The sequence below is a fragment of the Channa argus genome, chromosome 15 (assembly GCF_033026475.1).
Source record: "Channa argus isolate prfri chromosome 15, Channa argus male v1.0, whole genome shotgun sequence".
In the NCBI taxonomy this organism is placed as follows: Eukaryota; Metazoa; Chordata; class Actinopteri; order Anabantiformes; family Channidae; genus Channa; species Channa argus.
The window spans coordinates 23,595,343-23,602,050 of NC_090211.1; the positions used below are offsets into that span (position 1 = coordinate 23,595,343).

General features: G+C 35.8%; 1 long non-coding RNA gene across 1 annotated transcript; it reads right to left on the bottom strand.

The window, feature by feature from the left end:
- Positions 1–651: 651 nt before the first annotated feature.
- LOC137100636 (uncharacterized) lies at positions 652–3,010 on the bottom strand. Its single transcript, XR_010910944.1, has 5 exons — positions 2,880–3,010; positions 2,565–2,659; positions 1,864–2,026; positions 1,279–1,368; positions 652–1,185 (listed from the first exon to the last, which is right to left on the bottom strand). It is a non-coding gene; the product is annotated as an uncharacterized lncRNA (long non-coding RNA).
- Positions 3,011–6,708: the final 3,698 nt, after the last annotated feature.

Below are 6,708 nucleotides of genomic sequence, written 5' to 3' on the forward strand. Positions count from 1 at the left end.
TGCTATGCAGCTGGCCAACACTCACCGGGAGCAGCTAAGTTGGGGTTCAGTGTCTTGCTCAAGGACACTTCGACATATGACCGGAGGAGCCGGAGCCTGTGAGATTGGTGGACAACCGCTCTACCTTCCTGCGCCACAGTCGCCCGAGAAGAAGATGGTTCTTCAAAGAACTCCTCAAAGTGCCTCAAAGAACTACCATAAAAGGTTCTTTAAGGAACTTTATATGGTTGCTTAAAGAACTTTTCTAAAAACGGTTCTTTGAAGAACCAATTTTAAGAAACCTTTCAAAATAAAATATATCATGGATTTATGTGTCAGGTAAAATAAGTACAAGAACATTGATGTAAAAGGTTTACTGACCATACTTAGCATACACAGAAACAATAAAACAATTTCCACCCTCAGCACAGCTATTAACATATTCCACATAACATATTTATACAGTAGTCCACGTTGTCTTATACAGGGAATTCATAAATTCACAGTAAAACATGACAGAACACATTTTCAACTTTGGCTTGCACTGTTTTTTTTATATGCAAACCCTTATATATATATATATATATATATATATATATATATATATATATATATATATATATATATTTTTTTTTTTTGTATGTACCACATACAAATAATGTAAGACCTCATGAATATAATATAAAAATAATTTAGTACTAAAACAACCAAGAATTATATTTTAGGTTAATCTAGCTAGCACCTTTTAACAATAAATAAATTAACAATATGGTTAATAAAACATTCGGTTATTAAAAAATACATCCTGGAATCTAATGTGGCCTCCACAAATTTTCTCTTTTGTTAAACAAAACAGTTTAAGAAACAGCAAAATATAAAATTTCATTTTGCATAACAATTTAAACATCAACTTTAATATGAAAATTAAAACAGTTGCAGAATTATTATCTAAAGATGGACTTACCAATCAAATAATTATATCTCACAGCTTTGTATCAAGACTTTCATGTTTGAATTATTATTATTACAACATTGTAGACATAGTAAAAGGGACAACGCAATACTCAGAGCCAGAGAAATGTTTACTTCCCCACTGTCCAATATCATTTTGTGTCCATCCATCTGGACATTGAGCTCAGTGCAAACATTGTGGGGCTTGCCATCACTAGTGCTCAGGACAATTGTGGGCACTGGGCTGAGTGGATCCTGAAAAAATAAATGACAAATCACACTCATAGCTCCATAGAATATAATTTTCTAGAAATCATAATTATTATTTTTTTAATTATTAAAAATTACCTTGAAAAATTCAATTAATGACAAACAGATGGCAGGCAGTCTCTTTGAAAACAGAAGGCAAGAAAAGTATCGCTGTGTTCACCATCTGACCTAAAAATGAACCAATGTAGAGATCACAGGGCACCCTGTGAATGAAAGTTTACATACACTCATCATGGGCATGACTGTCATGACAACATTAGGATTTAAATTATTTCTTTGAGGAGTTATGCTATGAAGATGAGTTATACAACAAACATGTTTAATATGTAGCCATAACCAAGCTTGTGGTAGAACTCTGGTTAGATATTTAACAACTCTTCTTTTGGTAGAGCTAAATAAAATGTGTTGGTTTTGTGGCACAGACCTGATTCTTAAGCATGGTCAAGAATATTTCAATAGGTTTAAAGTCGAGAATTTGGGAAAGCCAATCCAAAAGCTTAATGTTAGCTTGTCAACTTCCTGTTACAGATCATGATTAAGAGGCCTTGGGTATGGCAAATTAAAAGACGTTTCCAATCAGATGTTCATGTCAAAGCCGTAAAAAGTGGCATTTGGGATGAAGCTGAAAAATCATTCTAGGATGTTATTAACATGTTTGCTTACCATTTCTTTCTGTGTCTGTTTGGCTGTTGTTAACTGACTGTAGGCAGAGACGTTTGAGTTCACTGTTTGGTGCTATGGACACAAGCTTGTTTGCCAGCTTACTAAATCCTCTGACTGTTTCATCCGCAGCCGTTTTAGGCAAAGTTGATGCCTCTTCAAGAACCTAAAATAAAAATATATTATGATTCTACCATAATATCATGCAGTACCAAAATAGTACCAAAAATTAAAAAATACATAATTTCAAATATCAATTGTTATTTATAAAAAAACTCAATCATGTAATGCCTTTGTGTTTGTTGACCCTAGTACTGTCTGACCACAGGGTCAGTGGTTCGATCCCCGGTCCCAGCTATATGTTGAAGTGTCTCTGGCCAAGACACTAAACCCCTAACAGCCCATTCCACTCCCCAGCTGTGCAGAGCCTGTCCAAGCTCAGAAGAAATTGGGGAGGGTTACCTCAGGAAGGGCATCCGGGGTAAAAAATTAGGTGATAAAAACAATTATGCTATTAATTTTATTGAATTTGCTGTTTTATTTCAATCAGAAACTAGAAGATAGGACCAGGGTTAAGAACCAATGAATCTTAGCTATTCAAAATACTTGTATTATTATAGAAATCACACATAATCTGCTGTAGTCAGTGCATTGCTGTATGCCAGTATTCAAAACCTGCTCTACTGAATTTTCCTACGAGTCACCTGAATAAAAACAACGCGGCCGCGTTCTCTGTAGTAGCGTTACTGATGAAAAAAAGGCTCCCGGTGCGATTTTTCCAATATGGACAACAAGTCACCTATAAGCAAACAACACAGCGACAGTCTTTGAAATATAGTTATTACAAAAAAAAACTTCAGGTGCCATTTGATGTGTTTACATTAACGTTACTTTCCAAATATGTAACGTTAAAGTTACTTGTATCAGTCTAGCTAACACTAAAGGTAGCTTAGCAAACGTATTACATTGAACGCTAACAAACAACAACACGTAAAAACGTTTGTGTGAAAATACTTTACCTTATCTATCTCGGAATCCAGAGATGAGACGACCAGTGGAAAAACCGCAGTACAAATACTGATGACAGTAACTGCCGTCACCAAGAAATTTAATTTGGAAGAAAGTTCTCGTAGCTCGAGACATTCTGCGTGTGCGCGCCTCTTCTTTTTTTTTCGCGTGCGCAGCCTGGGTATGACGTAATCCCTCTCTCTCTCTCTGGCAGTACACTTAATAATGAATTAGTGGCTGGAGAGGCGCTCAGATCATTTACTTTAATAAAAGTAGCAATACCACAGTATATAAATACTATAAGGAAAAGTCCTGCATTCAAAATGCTACTTAAGTAAAAGTACAATATTATTAGCTCAAACTACTTTTGTGACATTAGACATCACATAAATGAATGCTATTTTATTGGAATAACATTATTGATTCATTAATATGTCAGCTGGTAATGATAGAGATAAGCTGATTATTACTTTAAATACTGCTGGATGGCCTATGAATTTCCAAGGATTTTTTTCCAAGGAGGTTTTTTTATTTTTAGTGTTAAATTCCACTTTTAGGTAGCTAGATAAAGTATTAAACGTTCAATTAATGTTTATACCATTGTCCACCATCAAATAACCCAAATAGCTAAGAATGAAGAACCTTTACTTCTTCAAAGAACCATTTGTAGGAGCCAAAGAACCACTGACCAACAAAAATGGTTCTTTTAGCCTGCATGGATTTTCAGAGAACCATGCAGGCTTCTGAAGAACCGTTTCAGAACCAATTTTTTCTGTGTGTGTAAGCCTGTATCTTGTTCAGGGTCATGGGGGCTGGAGTCTATCACAGCTGTCACTGGGTGAGAGCAATGAACCAGGTTCATTTTTCAAAGTGAAGGTCAGAGTTCAGACCCACATCCTCAGTAAAACGAAGTTCAATATATAGGGTTTTTGTTTGTGTGTAACATGTCAAATAAAGTCACTAAGTTGATCATTAACAACCCTATGTAGTTTATTAAAATGCAACAAAAATAATTCCAACATGGTTAGAAATTATCTACATTTTGAATAACATTTGTTCAACTAAATGACAAAGATTGAAAGTTCAAAAGCTCAAATATTAACCTCTAAAAACACACAGGCTTCGTGGCCTCTTTTACTTTTAACATGAATGAAACCAAAGTTGCAGAAATTTAAAATATGTAGCTACACAGCAAAGATCTTAGTCTAGTTCAACAGTTAATGGCATTTTTATTGATTTAACAGGTTCAAGGTTTTCTTTTTTTTTTTGGTCAAAGTGCCCTTCACCTTCTTAGCACACAGGGAGCAGGTCTCTTGGTCTCATGCAGATTTTGTTCAGCAAATGTAAAAACACTAATACATTTAAAGTGTAATTCAGGTTAAATCAGCCGAGACCACTCGATGATTTTGGCCAAAGCTTTACATTGTGAATTCTTTTTCAGCCACTGCACAGCATCTCTATCTCAGTTTTCTATTGCAGACTCTATTAAGTTTTTCTTGTCATCCGAGTTCCTCTTAGTGTTTTGAATGCATTGTTTCACTTTAAACCAACCTCTCAAACACATTTCTGTAAGAAGAATAAAAAATAAATAAATTGTATATTTCCACCTGAAATGATGGAAATGTCACTGTTCATTAGAGTAAATGTAGAAAAGCTCATTATTATTTATCAACCTGAAACAAACAAACCTTTATGGTGTTTTTTAAAGCAGAAATTGTTAATTGTTCATTTCAGACTTACTGAAGTCGTCAAGTTAATTGTAATGCTTCTCAACAGTGCTGGGTATGGCTGCAGCATTTTCTCTCAGTCTTACTAACTTCTATTGTAGGGTTGTTCTCACTTAGAGATTTCAACCAGATCATAAATGGAAAACCCAAGACCAACTACTTGTCCTTCAATCTGACAAGCACAAACAATTCATTATTAATAATATGAATATTAAGCCTCGATTTGATTTTCAACATGTAACAACACAAACACGTGGAACAGAGTTGGGTGAACAGGACAAAAATCCAACAGAAACTACAATGGCCATTTTCACCCCAAAGGTTTTTTGTCTCTGAGTGCTGAGAAAACAACTCATCATGAACAGTGCTTTCTCAGTCTTCTACTCTCTCATGTTGTAAGTCAAAATGCTATGAAGTATTTTCAGAATAAAACAAGAATTGCTGAAAAACTGCAAAGGAAATAAGGTTTTGGAGGCACAGGATTAATGAGCCTCTATGATCTGTTTCTTTGGAATAATAGACAGTAAACTGAGTTATGTGAGGTGTGTGCTTGTTTTGTATCTGCCTGTTATCACTTCCTCATAATGTAATCAAGAGACACGGTGGATGGACGCACGTAAATTTAAGGTGCAGCACAATTAACAAATGGATGTGTCCACAGGTTGTAAGGGACAGACATGAACTGGGTGAGTTTGAACACAAGTCTCCTGCATGAAAAAACCTCCAAACAAACTATCAGTGAACCACCAAACACTTTAAAATCTAAGCAAACAGTTCTTCCAGCATATGCAAATGCTCATAACACTTTTCTGCGAAGTAACTCCTTGCCAATTAAGCTTCACTTAATAAAAATTACAACTCTTATGAGACATATATTACTTAAAGTGAGAGAAGATGTCGTTCTTCACTCTGAGACAACAAGGTCACCAAAACATTAAAACCACCTACTAAAATAACATAGTACTCCCCCCCACTGTGACCTAAGTAATTTACACTTTTTATTTGATTTCTGTGTAAAGAGGTGAACTTAATATTGTGATAATCCCAGTTCCTGGACTTTAGTTTTACTTCCCCTAGCTTTACTTCCTGCCCATGCCTTTTATTTTGTAGTCCCTCAGCATCACTTCCTGTTCTTAGTTTCTTTAGCTTCTTTACGCACCTTATTGTGCCCCTGGTTATTTAAACCCAACTCTCCCCACTATTCTTTGCCAGATTGTCTCTCCTGATCATTGCTTTGTGTGTTGACTGGGTGGTTTAGAGTAGAACGTCAAAGGCATGGCATGGGCTGACGCATTTCACTCTGGTTCCTTGATACTGTGTGCTGTCTTCCTAGTGAAAAGATGACACTGTGTCCTTGATCTTTGGATGATTTTTGGATGAGTTTTTTGTAAGAGTTGTGTAGTCTCTGATGCAATTTCTAATGAAGTTTTAATTGTTCTTAACTTAATTTTTAAAAGCTGGCAAATAATGGTGGGTTGAAGAGCTGGGTCCAATTGTTGAGGAGATTCTCCAGATTGAGAAAAGCCCCCAGGGGGCCCTGAGACAGCTGTGTTGTTTTGGAGTCAAATAGACTTGTAATTGAATACATTAACTTGTGTTGAAATTAACATTAAACACCACCCCCAAGAGGCCCTGAGACAGCTGTGTTGTTTTTGGAATCAGATAGACTTAGACTTAGGGTTAGGTGAACTCAATTTATCTCGATAACTCTCCCGCTTCGTCCGACGACTGGGCAGTTTGGAATAGAGTCAAAGGCATGGCACGAGCTGACACATGTTATTCTGGTTCCCTGATACCGTGTGCTCCTGGATCTTTATGTAAACAATTGATTTGTGACTTTATATTTGATATTAGTTTTTAGGTGGGTTTTAATTAAGATTCATATATTTTCAGGAGATGTTTTAGGATCGTTTCTGATTATGGATCATCTGTCACCGTGGTTATATGGTGTGGACTGGAGAGTAGACATCCAGTACTTCTTTGGGCAGATTATTTTATTATTATTGTTATTATTATTTATTTATTATTATAATTGTTGTTATACTCATCATCCATGTTAGGGTTGGCAGTGTCAGTTTAGCGCTGGGATGTTGCTAATGGGAGTAGTTAGGGT